Raw genomic sequence first — 19,645 nt, 5'->3', positions numbered from 1 at the left:
CTGTTTTTAAATCTAGTAGACAGGACTAGATACTGAGAAAAAAGGGAATTCTGGGGTTTCAGTAAACCAAGTGAAGATCAAACCAACTTTTATTTCCTCGGATACCCCACATTCAAATTTCCAAGGAAGATCATCCGACTAGACCAGGGGTAGGCTCCCTATGGCATGTGTGCTGAAGGAGGCATGCGAGCTGACTTTCAATGGCACTCACACTGCCCGGGTCCTGGCCACCAGTCTGAGGAGCTCTGCATTTTAATTTAATTTTAAATGAAGCTTCTTAAACATTTTAAAAGCCTTGTTTACTTTATATACAACAATAGTTTAGTTATATGCTATAGACTTATAGAAAGAGACCTTCTAAAAATGTTAAAATGTATTACTGGCACACAAAATCTTAAATTAGAGTGAATAAATGAAGACTCGGCACACCACTTCTGAAAGGTCGCCGACCCCTATACTAGAATATATTTGGCTAGCAGAATTCATTACACACACAGTGGAGGCTACAGTCTTCCTGAATCAGAAACTATATGCTGAAGAACCCACCTTTCTGGCTAACAGTGAGGTGGAACTTGGATCACGAGCAACTGCAGGTGCAGTCTGCAAAACCCTTGGGTCACTATGAGCTGCACATGTACAGAAGCAGCAAATGCTTTGGAAAACTTCAGCCTTTGTTGTGGTATGGTTAAGTGTAATTTGTTAGAACCCTTCATCTTCAAGATCTCATTGCTACAGGATTTACAGGTTCTTCTCATTATGGGCCCTAAAAAATCTCTGATTGGGAAGAGAATAGGACCTATTTAATTGTGGTGTCTGTAGTTGCCAAGAATGAATGTAAAATAAGCAACTGTCTTCTGTGCCCACCAAAAAAGATGTGCACTTGGACTAGGTGCTAATTAGGTGTCTAACATCTGTTGTCTTATCACAACATGCTCTGCCTTTCTTTATAGGGATGGATCTAGGTTAAATTTTTCAAAAAGCTCCCAAGTCACTTGAGTGCTTTTGAAAATTTACCCCAAACTAACACAAGTGATTCAGATTTCTAATGACCTTGGAGTTACCCTAGAGTTATGAACACCAGAGTTACCAACTGACCATCAACCCCACACCTTATTTGAAATTGGAAAATACACAATTAGGCAGCAGCAGAGATGAGGGGGAAGAGGGGAAAAAGCACGTACAATTATATACTGTGTTTAAATGTAAACTACTAAAAAATTAACGGAAAGGAGCATTTTTCTTCTGCATAGTAAGTTTCAAAGCTGTACTAAGTCAGTGTTCAGTATAAAGTCAGTTTGAAAGAACACCATAATGTTTGTCAGTGTTACAAACTGAAAATTTGAGTTACGAGCAACCTCCGTTCCGGAGGTGTTCGTCACTCTTGAGGTTTCTACTGTACAAGTTCTGGATTTAATCAGAAAATCGTTTTGAGAACATTTGCTCTCCTCCCCTGTCCTCCCTGCACAACTCTCTGTTGAATCATATTGGTGCTTCCAAAGTCCATTTGGTTAAACATCCTATGCTTATGAATATTTTTGGGGCTAGGTCAAGCAGGACTGATTAGACCTATGCCTTTTGAAGCACCTGATAGCCAGTAGTATTTTCTTGCATTTCAGTATGTGAAATAAACGACCATGATTTACATTACTGGCAAATAGTTTCATGTGCCTCTCCCGTTCTTTTGTTTTGGGACTGGCACTCATTTTGGTATAAACACTTAAGGGTTATTTTAAGATAGGGTTGATAGCTGCAAATTTTCTACAATTTTCCTTTGAACTGAGAAGGGATGGCTTGGTGTTGCCTTAGGTAAGCACATCGGTCTTTCACTGCTTGGGGAATGGGTTTGTGTTCTGGTTGGTTTTGTCCTAGTGGACATCTGAATATATTGCACAACTTTTGGTATAACTTTGTCAGGTTCCGTTGGAGAGACCCAGGACTTGGAATAGCAAACCATTGTTATAGGCCAGGAGTGTGCTGTATTGTGGGAATAGTTTACGCAGTACCAGGGCATGGTACCAGTAACTTCACTTTCTAGAATCTCACTGATCTAGAAACATAGGTGTATCAACTAATTAATATCCTCAGAGACTAGTGCTCTTAGGTTGCATATTGCTGCTATAAGAATGCTAAGTTACTCTTGCTCTCTAGTCTCGTAAAAAGTTGCTGAGGTTTAGCTGTAGCTTGAGAGTAACCACTTCCTACTCTCTTTAGTAAATAACAGCTGGGACAGATTGTTTGGATAATACTGTATATGCTGTTACTTTGCAGGTGAAATATGATCTGTTTGCAGCTCAAGCCATTCCTTGCAGTTCGGTGATTAATAGTATTAAAGGAAGTGCTATTATCAACATTCTAACGTTTTCAGATGGAAATTGTGCTAGCAGTAGAAAGATTTAAATATCTCCAAAGTGACCAGGAAGACACAATCTGAAAAAACTTTGTTGGAGGACCGGAAATTTGTTAAACTTACCAAAAAGCCACAGCTATAGGAAATTCAAAGTTGAAGTTGACACTGGCACAATAGCATGATATGAGGGTGTGGTTTCAGCTGAATCAGTAAGGCTGTGACTGACAAAAGTATTAAAGTTCAGTGCCTTTCTAAATCTAGTAGATTCTGATTACTAAGTTTCTTAAGAACTTTTGGCTCAAAATATCCATACCAAGTTTTAGTTACTTGTATACACTAACTGCAGAAACAAAAGCTACAAGTTGTATGTGAGAAGGCAGAGAATCTCTAGTGGAATTCTGGCTTTTCATGTGAACTTACTGTTTTAGGTAACTTTATGTATTTAAGTGTTGCACCACAGGGTCCTCTTAGCGATTATCCTCTATGTAAATAAGGCTTCAGTGCTGCAAGCTTTTTGCCTGCTCAGACTTGTGGATTGGCAGTAGGTTGGGTTAACTCTGAGGAGCAGGGTGTAAGTCATGGGTGGGCAAATTACGGCCCACAAGCCATTCTATTCTGGTCCTTGAGCTTCTGCTAGGGAGCAGAGTCTGGGGCTTGCTTCGCTCTGGTGCTCCAGCCAAGGAGCAGGGTGGGGACCACTCCATGCAGCTCCCAAAGCAGTGGCTCCCCTACAGCTCCTACGCATAGGGGCAGTCAGGGGGCTCCTCTCTGCACACTGCCCCTGCCCCAAGTGCTGCCCCCACAGCTCCCTTTGGCCCGGAATCGCAGCCAATGGGAGCTGCAGGGGCGGTGCCTGTAGACGGGGCAGAGTGTAGAGCTGCCTGGCCATGCCTCCACATAGGAGCTAAAGAAGGGCCATGCCGCTGCTTCCGGGAGCCACTTGAGGTTAGCGCCTCCCGGAGCCTGCCTGCCTCCCTGAGCCTCCCCTCATGCCCCAATCCCCTCCTACAGCCCTGATCCCCCTTCTGCCCTCCAAACCCCTCGGTCTCAGCCTGGAGCACCCTTTTGCATCCCAAGCCCCTCATCTCCCTGTCCCACCCCAGAGCCCGCACTCCCACTGGAGCCCTGCCCTGCACCCTACCTTCCCACCCCAGCCGGAGCCCCCTCCCGCATCCTGAACTCCTCATTTCTGGCCCCACCCTGGAGCCTGCAACCAGAGCACTCAACCCCAATTTTGTGAGCATTCATGGCTCACCATACAATTTCTATTCCCAGATGTGGTCCTCGGGCCAAAAAGTTTGTTCACCCGTGGTCTAAGTTCTTACATATAGAATCATATTCTATCAGGCAATCTGGTAAATAGCAGTGTGTGTCTAATATATTTGAAAGGAATTGGAGGGAGTGTTAAACAGCAAAGCAGCAAAATGTGAGTATATTATTAAATGATCCAAATACTACTTTAATTTGGATTTCATGATCATCTTTAAAAAAGTCGATCATGAAATCCAAATTAGTCAACTTTTTTGTGTTTTGCATTACTTTTAAGTGTTGATCCTCTGGTTTCTCTGCCTTCCTCACCCTGCCTTTTTCTGAATTTTAGCCTGATTTACATTTTTACATCCATTTTTCAAGCTTGAAAGCATAGGAGCTTGCGGTGGAAGTGCTGGCATAATCATAATTACACTGCTGTTCCAATATAAATCTTTCACTGCTTTAGGAAAATAAGGAAACCCTTTATCATTTTCCTACATAATCTGAAGACTGGCTGATATGTTACATTTGTTGTAGCCAGATATCCCTCCCTTTATTTGGGATAATATTCAGGAGGCATTTACATGCAAATAATGTTTCATGAGAATTTACCTGTTCTCTCTATTGTCAAGCATTCAGAAATTGGAAGACTGGCTTAAATCGTCAGATTTTAAATATAACACATTTTAGATTTTTTATTTTCCTTCTGTATTTGAGCCCTTAGGCTTGCGTTTCAGTTATTTTCTGTGCAGCCTTCTAAGCTAAGATAAATATCTGCTTTCATTAAAGAAATTATATATTTTCATGTAATCTCCTAACTCCATGAGCTGGGCCTTTAAGAAAAAGCAGAGTATTTTGAGGGGCTGGCAACACTGTGATGCTTATTCCTCCTCTGTAATGTCAGATCACTGTCCGTGACATTCTGTTGTAGGTGATTGTTGTGGAAATGATTGACAGGGAGGAAAACCTAGGAGCAGGTGACCTGTTACAAATCACAAGATTTAGAGACATTAGGGACATTTAAGACTGTTTTGTTGTAAGAAGAAGAAATACGTACCATAAAGAATGATGGAAGAAAAATACAGAATATGTAGCATTACCAGATTTGTTTCTAACTACTCTTTTCAGGGTTTTCTGTGAGCTGTCGGTGTATTTTCTTAACAGATAACTTTGCCAGAAAAATCTTATTTATAATATAAAGAAAACTGCTTGTGAATTTATGGCCCATCTCTTGTCCTTGCCACCAGTATCTACCAATTAAGCTTTATGTTCATAAAAGATGTTTATTTGCAAAATTAGATTTACAAAGATCCGTTGCTAAGATGCTTTATAAATATTAGTTTACTTTGTCTGTAATCTGACATTGTAAACAGATCTAATTTAAGGAAGGAAAAGCTTTCAAATGCTAGAGAAATCCCAGGTTTTTTGCCAGTGGCAGCTGTTGCTCCTAATTTTTATGGGGATTATGAACTTAATTCCAGTTTTATTTGCCAGTATATGTGATTACTGTAATGTTATCCTAGTGAGATGGCCAGAGTTGAATAAGAAATTGCTTGCCCAAAGCCCTCTGGTTTCTTGGGATATTGCAGACTAACCATCATGTGTTCCAGAATCTAGACTGTTTGACTGGAACACACAGTTTTTTGGTTCTTGGCATCAGCTAGAAGGGTAACCTAGATCATGGGCCCCTTATGAAAAGGGAAAACCTGTGGCATCTGTTTGTTGTCCTGCAATGTTCCCCAAACTACTGCAGTGTGAGTGGGCATTCTAGAAAAGGTGTCCAATGAAAGCGTAGCTATCAGTAGGTAGTTTGGCATGGGGAGCAATGATTTCAGAAATGATCCCAGTGCCTCTGGGTCATCTTCCTAAGAACATAATTGATCTCGTTTGTCACTACTTTAAACAGTATATTCATGTCTTATCTGGACAAAACCCACTTCTAACTCCTTTAGTTTACGTAACCCAAAACTTACTGCAAAATTGCAGGTCAACTGGAGCTCTTGGCAAAGACGAGTGAAAACACAAGAGAATTACTAAACAAACAACTGAACTCCAGTTATACAGGGAATAGGGAAATGCCGGCGCTGTGTGTGTGTGGGGGGAATGGAGATTAAGTATTTGGGTAAGTTGTTGACCAAGAATTTCTATAGCATTCTGTCACAAAGGCAACTAATTTCAAGAGGTGCCTTGTACTCTGATTCTCTTCCAAGTTCTTCCTGGGCCCTCACTTAGTAGATACATTTCTGCTTCACCATTCACTGATCAGAATGATCAACAGAATATCTGTTTATGATCACTAAAACTTGATTGGATCATCAGGCAGCTGAGAAGGGCAGGGTATGACTATTTTATAAATAGGCTTTTTGCATGTTCAGAATGGGTTATTATCCCATTTATTTCTACAAGGCTCTCTAACACAATGGTTATTTTTTATCCAAGTATTTTCTCTACGTATACAAGTCTTAGAGATTATGTGATCGCTTGCATTGCTAAAGCAGATATATGTGAAGTGCATTTAATTATATGGTAATATCCTCTAATCCTGTGTGATTTATCCTTTAATATTACAAGGAGTGAAATACTGGAATAACCTGGGATGCCTAAGTGAGTGCTCTGTAAGTCATCATTGCAATTTCATCGCACAGGATTGTAAATCCGATGGAAGTGGATAGTGCTGCGGTATGCTTTACTGCATTGTATAGGCTTTTGTCATTGCATTAAAGAAAAAGGAAAAACAAGTTCTTTATGGCCAAGGGAAGATGCTCAGTACTCTAGAGGCATCTCCTGGCAAATAATAATATCTTTACAGATGAATGCAGAGCCTTGGGCAGTGAGTTTCTTAGTGTATTGTTTAATGGCCAGAAAGAGGCTAGTTATACAATTTCATTTTCTGGAAGTGAACCTGAGTTGGGTTATTATCGTGCTGTTACTTTTTTGTTTTTTATTAAAGAGATTTTACACTTCTGTTGAGTTAATGCTCCTTTAATTCATGTAGTATCTGCTTTTAGTGACCAGCAGTTTTTGCTTGTCTTTGGAGGTAAAGTCATAAAAGGAGTCAAGTGGAAAAGCCAAAGAAGGATGATGCATGTTGTGCTCATGCCGCAACTTCCGCTCCTCAGCCTGTTACATGAAACTTGATGATGAGTTTTTTCCATATATTTTTTGGAGGCACAGAGCAGCAGTTTACTGTGAGCAAAATTACATTGGTTAGCTCTGTTCCAATTCATGCTTTGTTGTTTTTGCAATCTCCAACAGCAATTTGCCTCCCCTCTGATTACCTGCAGCAGTATCTTTTGAAGATCTCACAGTACAGGGTTCAACATAGGTACCCCATTTTTTCCTCAGATATTTGGGAGTCAGAAACTTGAAGCTGCTGCTTACCTCGGATTCCATATGTTTTTTGGTAGATTTTACTTTTGATTTATCTCTAGACCATAATTTTGAGAGATTAGAGTATGGAGGAAAGGATATATAAAAACCCAATTTTTAGGTTTTAGTAGAGTGGTTTGTAGACTCCTTTTCCTCCAAAGATTCTCCGGAATTACTTTCTCTTAGACCTCATATAGCTGTTAATGACATGTTACCATGTCTGCCTTAGCACTCCGAGGCTAGCAGTATTCTTGTAATGTCCTCTTTCCGTTTTAAACTATAGCAGTGTTCTCTGTCCAGACCTATGACTGTTTCCCACTCTTTATATTGTTTCCAGAGAACCTTCCTCTCCTACAGTAGAAACATGAAAGATTCATAACAGGAATAAGTAAACTTCCCTAGCTTCCTGGTGATTATCACTAATGACCTCTCTGACTTTCTAAAACTTGAAATGCATCACTGTTTTACTATGTCCAGCCACCTCACTGGCTGCACATTAAGAGGTGTGTGTTTTTTTTTTTTTTAAACTGTTAATAATTGAAGTCATAAACAAGAAGTCTGTCTAGGAGGTAGGAGCTGTAGTACTTACTATCACATGAGCTCAGAGCATCTGTATTTTCTGAACTGTTGCCATGAAGACTGAGCATAGACCATAAAGAATGGTATTGTTACGCTGTGGCCTAGCAGGCCATTAATAATGTTTTGGTTTTTTTTTTTTTTTGAGCCAGGACAACAGAAAGCATAATTTAGAGACTTGAGAGACTCCGAGTTTTGTGTTCCCCTCCCAAAAAAAATGGGGGCTTGGCATTCCATTGTACTCTCCTTTGGCTTTAGTTAACATGTGTTTTAACTAATAGATCTCTCTCACCTTTGTCTGTTTGATTTTCCTCCTCTTCTGTTCCCCCCGCCCAACCCTTCTTTTAACTATAGTAGTTGTAGAGGGGGCTCAAAGTTGCCAGCATTATTTGTCACCATGTTCTCTAGATCTGCTCAGGGTAGGCATAGTCTAGTGCAGGGGCGGGCAAACTTTTTGCCCTGAGGGCCACATCAGGTTTCTGAAATTGTATGGAGGACTGGTTAGGGCAGGCATGGCCCAGCCCCAGCCCTCTATCCACCCCCCCCCACTTCTTGCCCCCGATGCCCCCCCCCAAACCCCTGCCCCATCTACCCCTCCCTGTCCCCTGACTGCCCCCTGCTGCCCCATCCAACCCCTCCTCTCATTCCTGACTGCCCCCCCCCCCGGGACCTCTGTGCCATCCAAACACCCTTTCTCCCTGACCACCCCCAGAACCCCTGCTGCCCCATACACCCCACCTCCTTCCTGACTGCCCCCGGGACCCCTGCCCCCATTCAACTCCCCCAATACCTGCCCTCTGACTTCCCCGACCACCCCCCCCAAACTCCTCTGCCCTCTATCCAACCTCTCCTTTCCCCCTCTCCCTGCCCCCTTACCCCAGTGCCTGGAGCACCGGCGGCTGGTGGCGCTACAGTCATGCCTGCTGGAGCACCAGGACAGGCAGCCATGCCTCCGTGCAGCACAGAACACAGGGTCAGGCCACAGCTGTGCAGCCCAGCAAGAGCTTGCAGCCCCGCTGGCCAGAGCATTGCGCTGGTGGCGCAGTGAGCTGAGGCTGTGGGGGAGGGGAACAGCCGGGGAGGGTGCGGGAGCTAGCCTCCCGGGCCAGGAGGTCAGGGGTTGGGTAGGAGGGTCCCACGGGTCGTCGTTTGCCCACCTCTGGTCTAGATGACTAAAGTGGTAAAAATGCAGTTGCCCTGTTAACATGAGCATTCCTACCTATGTCACCCCTGGTGGAGCAGCATCAATAGCAGTGTAAAAGGAGACTTGCTGACAGCCTTGGTGTAGCAAACAATTACATTTTAATTCATTTGTTCACACATGTAATATAAAAAACACTGATCAGGGTGCCTCCTTCAGCAGAGGGTATCAGTTTGGTTGACAAACATTGAACTGCATTACCCCAGGGAGCAGAGCATTTTAGCCCCTATTTTACAGAGGGGATAAATTGAGGTCCAAGGTCACACATGTCAGCAGCACAACTGGGAACGGAGCCTGAGTCAGAATTGCTGACTCTGTTTTATTACAGATTCCTCTCCCTCCCTTTAAGTTATCACATGCAGCTTCCTGGCTTTTTCCATCTTACTGCAGTAGTACTTTAGTTCTTGACTCAGGCCTGTTGTGCTTAAGATGTGTCAGCCATGAGACCTTGCCAGTCATGCTGCAATACTGAGACATGGATGAGGAGGGCTGAGTTGACAGTACTTTGCCCTCCCTGACTTCTCTGTTTTAGAGATTTCATTTAAGATGGTGGATGGTTTAAAGCCACATTGCTCAGAGTGGTAAGGCTAAAATAGCATCTTTTCTTCATTCAGGAATCCAGTGTTGGCGTTTTGTTCTCCCTTGCCCCCTCAATATCTCAAAAAATGTAACCTCTCTGGAGGGTTTCAGCCCAGGAGGAATCTTGTTGGCTAACCATTCCCTGGGAACACAGGGCTGTCATGGAAATGTTGAGGCAACTTCCTGTCATCGTGTATTAAACTACTTCAGTAACACTTGAAGCTGTGGACACAGTGTAAATGCAAGGAATGAAATTCTGGCCCCATTGAAGGCAATGACACAACTCCTCTTGACTGAAAAAGACGCAAGATTTTGCCAAAGGTTTTTCATTGTAGCAGATGATAATTTAAACACTTAAGTTTGTGCAAGAAATGAGTTTTTTCTCTCCTGCAAAAGCAGATACGGAGCTAAATGTTTGTAAAATATTAAACATATCCATGATTTTATGTAACTAATAATTCTTGGGTCTCAGCTTGGCTAGCTTTATTGCCTCAACCAGTCTGACTTGCATTTGAGAAGTATCTAGACTGCTCACTTCATAGGGTATGCTTGATTTCTTTGTCATACTGAATCAAAGAACCGTAGGGTTACAAGGGATTGCAGAGGTCACCTAGTCTAACCCCCTGCCAAGATGCAGGATTTGTTGTCTAAACCATCCAAGACAAATGGCTATCTAGCCTCTTTTTGAAAACCTCCCGTGAAGGAGCTGCCACAACTTCCCTAGGCAATTTGTTCCATTGTCCTACTGATTTTACAATTAGTAAGTTTTTCCTGAGATTTAATCTAAATCTGCTATGCTGTAGTTTGACCCCATTGCTTCTCGTCCTGCCCTCTGTGGCAAGAGAACAACAAGAGAGAGATGTATCTCAGCAACTTTCTCTACCAGATAGCTCAGCTCAATGGTTTGAACATTGGCCTGCTAAACCCAGGGTTGTGAGTTCAGTCCTTGAGGGGGCCACTTAGGAATCTGGGGCAAAATCAGTATTTGGTCCTGCTAGTAAAGGCAGCGGGCTGGACTCAATGACTTTTGCCAAGTAGGAAATACAGTATCTAGTTGGGCTCAGTGTCTTTATGCTTTAGTACTGCACAGGACATCCATTGTTCTGGAAGCAATGACAGCTGCAAAGTATATTCTATGCAAATGATGTTTCTTGTCAAACACAGTAACCAAGTCTTGATCATTGTAAATGCTCTTCTCTTCTGTTTTTGTTTTTTTTAAAGGAAAAGTGTCTTCAGTCAAGCCAGAGAAATCGGCTATCTTGGTGCTGAAAACAGTAGTTTTGACATCCTCTAAACAGGTACATTTTGTGTTACAGTGCACCACAACATGCACCTAAAATAACTGCTATGCCTCTTAATGACTTGCCAGTGGCTTGAGGAGGGTGATACCAATAGCTTAGAATCCAATCAGAGAGACTGCCAGGGCAGATAAGACTTGCCGCAGGTTTGTCAAACAGTAATTGTATGTTCTGTTCTGTATTTTGTTCTTTTCCCTATAAAGGATATGGGTTTAGATGGAATGATACTAGGGGATATCGGGCAGGGAGGAGCGGGGCAGGAATGTATGTGTGAGATTGGATAGTGCCATTCCCCTAAAGGGTTATCTGCCTGCTTCCCTAATCCAGATGCTCTGTGCGACACTTTTCTTGCTGTGAACTTTAAATAGTTGTGTATCTAGCTGATTGCTGCAGCATCTTTGTTGCAGAAAGCTGTTTCTGTCCCTAAAAGTAAAATTCCAACACTCTGTACAGCAATTTATTTGAACTACCACCTTTTGTGCTAAATCTTCATGCATTATGCTTGGGCTGCATCCTGAAATGCTGGAGCAGCAATTTGCTGTCTTTGGATGATGCATTTTGTAGGACATATAAAGTTGTGACTGCACTTCAGGCATCTTTTTAGTAAGAAAGAGTTGTTACGATTCTCTAACTTTTGGATAATAGTATGAATATGATAGATGTTGGGTATTTTAGAGAACCCCAAGCAGTAGCCTGAATTTAGTGTCACAAGGATAATTGATTGAACAGTATAAATATTTAGGTCACATCTACACATTCAGAATTTGTTGTCTGTGAAACCTGTAAGAATAGGGTGTAGAGACTTGTTGAAGGGCACAGTGCACAAACAGCCCCTTAATGTGAAATATTACAAAAAGGCCGACTTCTGTCTTTACAAGGTGTCTACATGAACCCCTTGACCATTATCTGAATGCCTCACCACACTGTTGTAGAGCAGGGCAACATTGCTACCTGGGTTTTACAGACAGGGAACTGAGGCATAAAAAGACTCAGTAACTTTCCCAAGATCACACAAAGGAGTCTATGGTAGAGCAGGAAGTCAAAACAAGGTTTCCCAAATCACACGCTAGTGCCCTAACCCCTGCACCATCCTTCCCCTTATTGTTCCATAGAAAATGAAAAATGATGGTTCATAAAATTGTAATGCTTTCCCATACCTGACTGCTTGCTTGTTAAGTCATCTAGTCCATCCCTAAGAGATAATGCAGGATTGTTGAACCCTTTCTCATGCTTTGTACAGTCTAGTGTTAAATCTTTGTTTATAGGGTGACTTCTCTGGCAGAGTGTTCAACGGGCTACTGGATTGTGCTGTTCAGATTACTTTCCTGTTCCGCCTAAGTTTTCCACTGTATTTTATCCCATTATGCGTGGTTAAGACCTCCTGGGGGTTGTATCCTCCGAAGTTCCTCTTCCTCCTTGATGTGGAAGGCAAAGGGGACAAGTGAACAAGTTTTTTTCATTGCTTAGCCAGGTTTTGGATAGTTGGCTACTGAGGAAGCACATCAAATCTGTCCATTCTCTGGTAGGTTTTTGTTGGGAAATACAGGGAAGACTGTTTTCAAATACTAAATATTTGATTTGCCTTCCTTGATGTGTACACTCTTCAAATATTTCTATATAAATTACTCTTTTGTCACTGCTTTGTCAAGCAATGAATTCCCCCCCCCCCCCCCCCCGGATCCTAAAGCAATGATATGGTAACTTAAAGTATTGTTAACATTATTAAGTAAAACTGACCTGCCTTGCAGGTGATTCTTCTTTAAACCTGTCCCCTTAAGACAGAATGAGGATAGGTCACCTGAATGAAGTCCTCATGGAACTGATTTCCAAACATAAACCAGAAATCAAATAGATTGAGCTTGTCAGCAAGGAAGTTGGAGAGGCACTTCCACAAAACAGTTTGCTGGTTCTGACTTGCACATTCCAGTATTTTTAAGAGAACAATGCCACTGGTGTGCTTGTCCCCAGTGTCTTTTCCTGTCACTGGTAATACATTCTGGCTAAAGACTTTGGAATTGCCACAAGAGGGCATGTGTCCATGAGAGTTGTGGGAAAGCTGCTAGTGCTTTTAAACTAGCAGAATCAATCGTTTGCCAGGTTTCAGAGCAGTAGCTGTGTTAGTCTATATCAGCAAAAACAACGAGGAGTCCTTGTGACACTTTAGAGACTAACAAATTTTATTTGCGCATAAGTTTTCATGGGCTAGAACTCACTTCATCAGATGCATGGAGTGGAAAATACAGGAGCAGTATAAACACCTCTAGCCCGATAGACGCAACTCAATATAACACAAATTCGGATATAACACAGCAAAGCAGCGGGGAGCCCCTCGCTCATTAAAGCGCCACCCAAGCCCTGCTGCTTTACTGCCTTATATCCGAATTCGTGTGGCGCCCTGGGCCCTTTAAATCACCGCCTGAGCCCCATTGCCAGAGCTCTGGCGGTGATTTAAAGGGACCGGGGCTCCCTGCAGCAGCTGGAACCCCGGGCCCTTTAAATCCCCGCCAGGGCTCTGGCAGCCAGGCTTGGGCGGTGATTTAAAGGCCAGAGGCTGCAGCCACTGCGGGGAGCCCCAGGGCCTTTAAATCTCTGCCTGAGCCCCACTGCCAGAGCTCTGGTTGTGATTTAAAGGGACCAGGGCTCCCCGCAGCAGCTGGAGCACCGGGCCCTTTAAATCACCGCCGGGGAAGCTGGTCCAGTCTGGCATGGCGTACTTGCTGGTACGCCATACTGGACCAAACTCGATATAACGCGGTCTCACCTACAAGGCGATGAGATTTTTTGGCTCCCAAGGACCGTGTTATATCGGGGTAGAGGTGTACAAGAAAGGATGGGAGTTGCCTTACCAAGTGTGAGGTCAGTCTAACAAGACAATTTGCCAGTTATCTAAAAAAGATCTTTGGTCCCTGGATATGTTAGCAGGCATTCACTAGCTAAAATGAGGCCCAAGTGATGGTTGTACCAACTATATGTGGTTAGAGCTGTCCATGTTTGTTTGACTGGCAATTCCCCCTGCTTTCTCCAAATGGTAACAGAAATGGAATAACTTCCTGTTGCTGTGTGTTAACAACCAAAATGTCCCCCTAACCTGCTTCACTTCAAGGGCAGAAAGTAAATCAACACTTTTTTTGTTTTTTTTTCTCCTCCATTTCTCTATTGGCCACCTAGTGTGCTAGAACTGAATTTGCTGTGCAGGAAATGTATCCCATTCAGCATTCACAGAATTGGACGAGAGTGCCCTCCTGTGGGCTGGGTTGAGTCAAAGCATAATGAAACTGAAAAAAAATATAATGAAAACATTCATGGATTAACTTTCTGTTGATCATTGCATGTTGCATTAGTATCAACTTGTCTGACCCAGAGGTTAGCATATTGCCAACAGGTAATCTTTCTACTAGGTGCTAATTTATAATTCCAAATGGGAAGTATATTTCAATGTATAGACACTGTCTATGTAAACCCCTGCATAAAATTAAATATATTTAAATAAAATTACATATTCAACAGAGTGGTGAATTTGGGGGGGCTCATACTTTTTCTTTAGTTTAGCTTATGCCCCTGCTGTGTGGAATTTTTCCCCCTCTTGAATTTATTCCTGAAGTAGGGCACATGTTTGAAATGTCACTGCTAGATTTGGCTTCTATTTTCAGGATGCATTTAAGAGAACGCTTTTGTTCCATTCAGCTCTTCTAGATGAATAACCAGTGCTTTGTCAATGGACTCATTCAGAGTGTCTGCGCTACAAGTATGTCCTTAAAATACAGTAATCTTTATCCAGCAGGCCCACTTTTTAATTTTTTTTTTTTTTTTTTTAAATTCTGGTGGTTCTTGTCCTCTTCCTGGAGTTAAATGAAGATTGCTCTGTTGCTGACCTAGATCCAGCAGAAATTATGTTTCCCTGTTCCAGTTATCACTGTTGTATCCGAAGTATTGTGTTTTCCCAAGATTCATTAAGTCATTTATCTAGTTTCCTTATTAATTGACTCTCTGAAATAGCTCATTGACTTCAGATCAGTCTCTAGAAGTTAGGGCACTTGTATAATATGAAAGCACATTGAAATGAAACCTTGGAAGCCCTTCTGAAATGAAAACCTGTCCTGGGAGAAACGTGCAAATCTAAAACAACACTGTTAACCTTGTTTCCATGTCTTTCCCTATTTGCTAAAGATATTTTTTTTTCCTTCTCAATCTGTCTTGTAATCCCTCAATTCTATATTAAAAACTGAATTTTTAGTTTCTCTAATAATGAATTAAGGTCTATTCTGAAAGTATAGCCTGGGAAGGGAGGGGCACCTTACTTTAGGTGTAGATTGACACTGGTCTGGAGACAAATCAGACTTACCTCTGGTTCATTAATTTCATTACAGGAACCTGTGTGCCATTACATTTGGCCTAATATTTGCCAGTCTTAGTTTGGAGTGCTTACAGTGCACATCATGTTAAATACACAATGCAGAGCATTGTGTATATATGGATATGGCTATATTAAAAAATACTCTTCAGGTGCTAGTCCTTAGATATGAGATAAAATCTGATCGTGTGCAATTAAAGATCACATGGTGCTTTGAGAATTGTTAACTTCATTGTGCCATTTAAGTTTCAGCTTTGGAACTTAGTATATCTTCTTTAATTCTCTTCAAATTCAACTGGATACTCTTCCTCCTCCAGTTCCTCTCTTAAATTGTGGTAGATGGGTATGCCCTTCACAATTGTCCAAACTCGGAGGAGTCTGTGGCATGTGAAAAAACCTTTGAATGCTGTGTACTTACCTGAGATTTATGTTCAGTTAGTATTTTTAAACTGCTAAGAGCTCCTCTAATGAGAGGCTGCAAATGCAAGGTATTTTAAACAGTTACTGGGTTGCCTTTAACACCCAAAAGCATTTGTCTAAACTAAAAATTCTCAGAAGTATTTATTATGAATAAAAGTTTAATTTAAATCTCATCTGTTACACAGCAGACATTTTTTTCACTCTGTTAATCAAAAGCTAAATAAACTTAAATTTAACTAGTTGAAAACAAACTCCCAGCTTAATGTGTGCCAAATACAGTGTCGAGTTAAACACTTCTTTTATGACGGAAATTGCAAATGACCTTAGACTGAAACTATTTTGCCAAATAGTGGACTGTCTTTTACTGTTTTATATCCTGGGCGTGTATTTCTCTTTATCTTCTCTGCTGCCCACAACCCACTTTTCCCCTAAAAGGGAAAAGAGAGAGGTTGCTTTTGGTGCTGATGTTAGAGACTGAAAAGATCTGGAAATCATCTAGCCAAGGCAAGGACTATTCCTGTAACGCACTTCTTCCATTAGTTACTTTTCCAACCAGTTGGAGGAAACTGGCATCCCTGTTAATGTTTTTGAAAATAGTTTTCAGCGTTACCAGTGAAACATAAGTTCTGTTCTTTCCATGTATGCTGTGATCTGCAATGTTAGCTATTTAAAGCCTTGGGAAGAGCGGAACAAGATACTATTAATTAGGGTATATAACCCGAAGTATTTGCCATGGAATTAGCTTGTCCTGTTTCTTTAACGAATGAGCTCATGCAGATAGGGTGTGGCTATGTGCAGGGTTTATTGGGTATAAACTTTCCCCTATTGCTCATTATAGAAAGACAAAGCCTAAGACCATGGTTGCATGGTCGTATGTCTCTCATTCTTGGTGTCTCAGAATGCTTTACAAAGAAACTACTAAGATACTGGCAGTGAAATGATTGAGTAGGCAAATGTGCTTGCAGTCGTGTGCTTGCCTTGAACATCAAAGAGGCTGTCTTTCTGAGAGGGTGTGCTGGCTATCTTCTCCTTTCTGCAGGAGCTCCTGACTACTTAAATCTCTCTTTCCCCATAGCTTCTCAGTCTCCAGACAACTTCTTTATAGCTTCTGTTACCTGTTACTCTGTGCACCTTCCCACTAGGACCCCCTTTGGAACCACTGCATGCAGGAATCCCTTTTTCCTAGACGCACGGCGCACAGGCTCATCAGGCTGCTCTCCCTGTTTTCCAGCAGCTGCCCTATTTAAAAAGTTTCCTACTGGCTTGCTGAGAAGCTAACAAGCAGCTGAGTGAGTCTACAAAAGCAGGTGTGACTGGAGATTAGTAGCATATTTCCTGGTGGTTTGAATGGTTCCTGTGGATCTCCATCTCTAACTATTGATCCCTTGATGTATGGATTGCTACAGAGCAGTAGGAGAGGAGAGAGAAGGCCGCCTTTTTTTTTCCTCAATCACCAAGTCTTCCATTTTCAGGAATCTGTTATCTTCAGAGCCAGGTGCCAGAACAAGCTTCCTAACAACTTCACAAATGGCAACCTGCTCTGGAATTTGACCCAGGCAGCTGCTTTTTACTGAGAATTCTTGCTCATACTCTTGGCTTTGGAAAATGTGAAGACTGCTGGGGATGAGGAAAGATTCAAAAGTTGCTGATCTTTTGGGGAATCTGATGGTGGGAGGCTCAGCTTCCCCTGTAATTGGGGTAAGCATACCAGACATGTTGTGTTGGCTGTTCACCTAAAACTGTCTGACAATGCTGATTTTAATCTTTGGGGCTTCTTAGAAAAGTGACCTGATTTTGTAACTTGGTCTGCCCCTAGATTGCTATCCAGGCACTACATACCAGAATTAAAAAGAGCCTTCTTATTGTCCAGCTAAGACAATTGTATGTGGAATATCTCTCCTGAGCAACTGCTCCTTCAGTAATGCATCACCCCCTTTATGCTTATGTAATGCTAATGTAACAGTGAAGTACAAAGCCCTGGTATGGGCCTTGGGCTTGTGACCTTTTAGCCCAGAAGTGAATATTACAAGGTGAATCATATTGACATCCGAGACTGTTACCTCATATACAAAATTGCAGTACTACCATGAATCAAAATCATGTGAGAATGTCTTGGTGTCTGAGTCAATTAATTAATATTAGTGGTGCTTTAATTAGCCTATTGGTACACTATGTAACATGTCCCTAAGTTACTTGATTAGTGATGTAGCAAGTGAAATCCTATTTGCAACTAACAAGTAAACCTCTTGCCATCTGACATCTTTGTCTTCCATGAGATGATACCTATTACATCTCAATGCCTGCAGTATTGTCCAGTGGCTGGAGCATTAGCCTGGTAGTTGGGAGACCTAGGTTCCATTTCCTGCTGTGCCACTGACCTGCTGTGAACTTAGGGATGAAGTAACTTGCCTATTTCCCCTCCACTCTGTCTATTGTAAATTCTCTGGAGGCACGTACTGTGCCTCGCACAATGTGGCTTTGATTTGGATTGGGACTTGTTGGTGCTATTGTGGTACAAATAATAAACTGATGCACCATCTGTGCAAATGGCCATTGTATACAATCTGAATTTACACAAAACCATAAGCACTAAAACTTAAATTCATAAAACTGCTGTCAAGCTGTTTTTGCTGTTGTGAAACAAGCTATCCTGCCACGGGCTGGGTGAAGTGCCTGTAGCTGGAATCAGTGCAAAGGATATATTGCCGACTTCACATGTTCAAAATCATGTCAGCCCTCTTTTCCCTCCCCCTACTCCCCCCCCCCCCCAATTGTAGATATAAAAATAAAAGGTGATGTGGGAGGTTCTTTTCTGTTGGCCTTTTTGGTCTTTTAGGTTAGGCTCAGGCCCATTTTCAAGCTTTTTTCTGAATCCACAAGGGCTAGAAACTTAAAAACCAAACCCCCAAGATTCTTTCATCACAATATTCCAGAGGGCTGAGTAAAAGACTGAATGTCTGTCCCATGCATTCAGTGTGAGGGCTGGGATAAACAACGAGTACTGCAGTTAATATACTGGTGGGCCATTTGCCCTTCTGCATACCTTTCACCAGCTAAGAAATGATGAGAACAATTCTACATAGCCTGATGAATTAAATCAGGAGTGCATCCAGTGCAGTTTATCCTCTTGGCTCTGGAATTTTTGTTTTTCCCTGCAAGGCTGTTGGCAATAAACAGGATTTCTTGCTGTCATTCTTTCTGTTCTCAATCAGCTTGGTCACACCGCATGATGTCTTGTGCTTTTACCTTTGCACTGGATGATGGTGGGGGGGAGGGAGGGTGTTTTTCAGCAATCTGAGGTCAGACTTGTTTTCCCTCTTTCTGAGCAGGAACAGGCTAGCCCCTGGAGTGGAATTCTGCAAGCCTTGTAAACAAAAGGCTTATTTCTGTGGAAAACACCAAAGGAGGTGCTCTGTTTATCAGGAAGATTTGAAGAGGGGTTAGTATTTCTGAGAATTGTTCCGAATTATGCTAACCCTCACCCCTAGATTTTTGTGTGAAACTTTTGGACTGAATATGCATGAACATTACAGCAGCCACACATGTTATTAATCAGCTCTGTGTTTAGTATCTGACAGTGCTTGCACTGTTTACAAGCCAGTGAGGGGAAAAACAAACTGCAGCAGCAAGCTTTTCTTCAGAGTAAAGAAAACAGCAGTTTGTGACTCTTAAAGTAAAATTCTTGTAAGTGGACCTTGCTGGATGTGTGTTACCTGGTTGAAGTATCTTTGAAAGGACACGTGAAGCTAGTAGTCAAAACATGTGATTTGCCAGCTGATTGTAAGCATGTGCTGCCTTCCCTCTTCCTCATGAATAATGAATATAACCTCTGTATTGAGGTGCCCAGTTGCTTCAGTCAGGTTTGGGACCCCATAGTGGCGCTGCATAAATGGTACCAGCCCTGAAGAGCTCACAGTCTAAGGGAGTAATTTAAAACTCTTACAAAAGCATTTGAAAATATTGCGAGGAATCTGAGCCTGTTCCTTTTTAAACTACTATAGGGAAATATTAATCCAGTGTTTCCACTGCCCCTCTTTTCTCAATATGGCTTGCTGCAATTGATACATAATAAAAGGTTTAACATTTTTTGGAAGGCTTTGGATTTTGGAAGTGTATTTTCTGGGATTGGAAACTAGAGCTAGAGCAGCTGAATAAAAACCCTTAACATGCCACTTGGTGTGTGGAGGAGGTTGTTTCAGTTGAACTATTCCCTACATTCAGCCAGCTGGTCCAATAAGTGAATCCATACCACA

General features: G+C 42.0%; 1 protein-coding gene across 4 annotated transcripts in view; it reads left to right on the top strand.

The window, feature by feature from the left end:
• The window catches only part of GNG7 (G protein subunit gamma 7), a 134,475-nt gene that overhangs the window by 10,032 nt on the left and 104,798 nt on the right, over positions 1 to 19,645 (top strand). For 3 of the 4 annotated variants that reach the window (XM_030540819.1, XM_030540822.1, XM_030540818.1), the window contains exon 2: positions 10,545 to 10,621. The exons of the other annotated variant lie outside the window; for it this stretch is intronic. The gene's annotated coding sequence lies outside the window, so the exon portion shown is untranslated. The remainder of the gene's footprint in view (positions 1 to 10,544; positions 10,622 to 19,645) is intronic. 4 annotated transcript variants of the gene reach the window in all.

Source organism: Gopherus evgoodei, chromosome 22, assembly GCF_007399415.2.
Source record: "Gopherus evgoodei ecotype Sinaloan lineage chromosome 22, rGopEvg1_v1.p, whole genome shotgun sequence".
NCBI classification, from domain to species: domain Eukaryota; kingdom Metazoa; phylum Chordata; order Testudines; family Testudinidae; genus Gopherus; species Gopherus evgoodei.
This window is presented reverse-complemented; position numbering and strand designations above follow the sequence as displayed.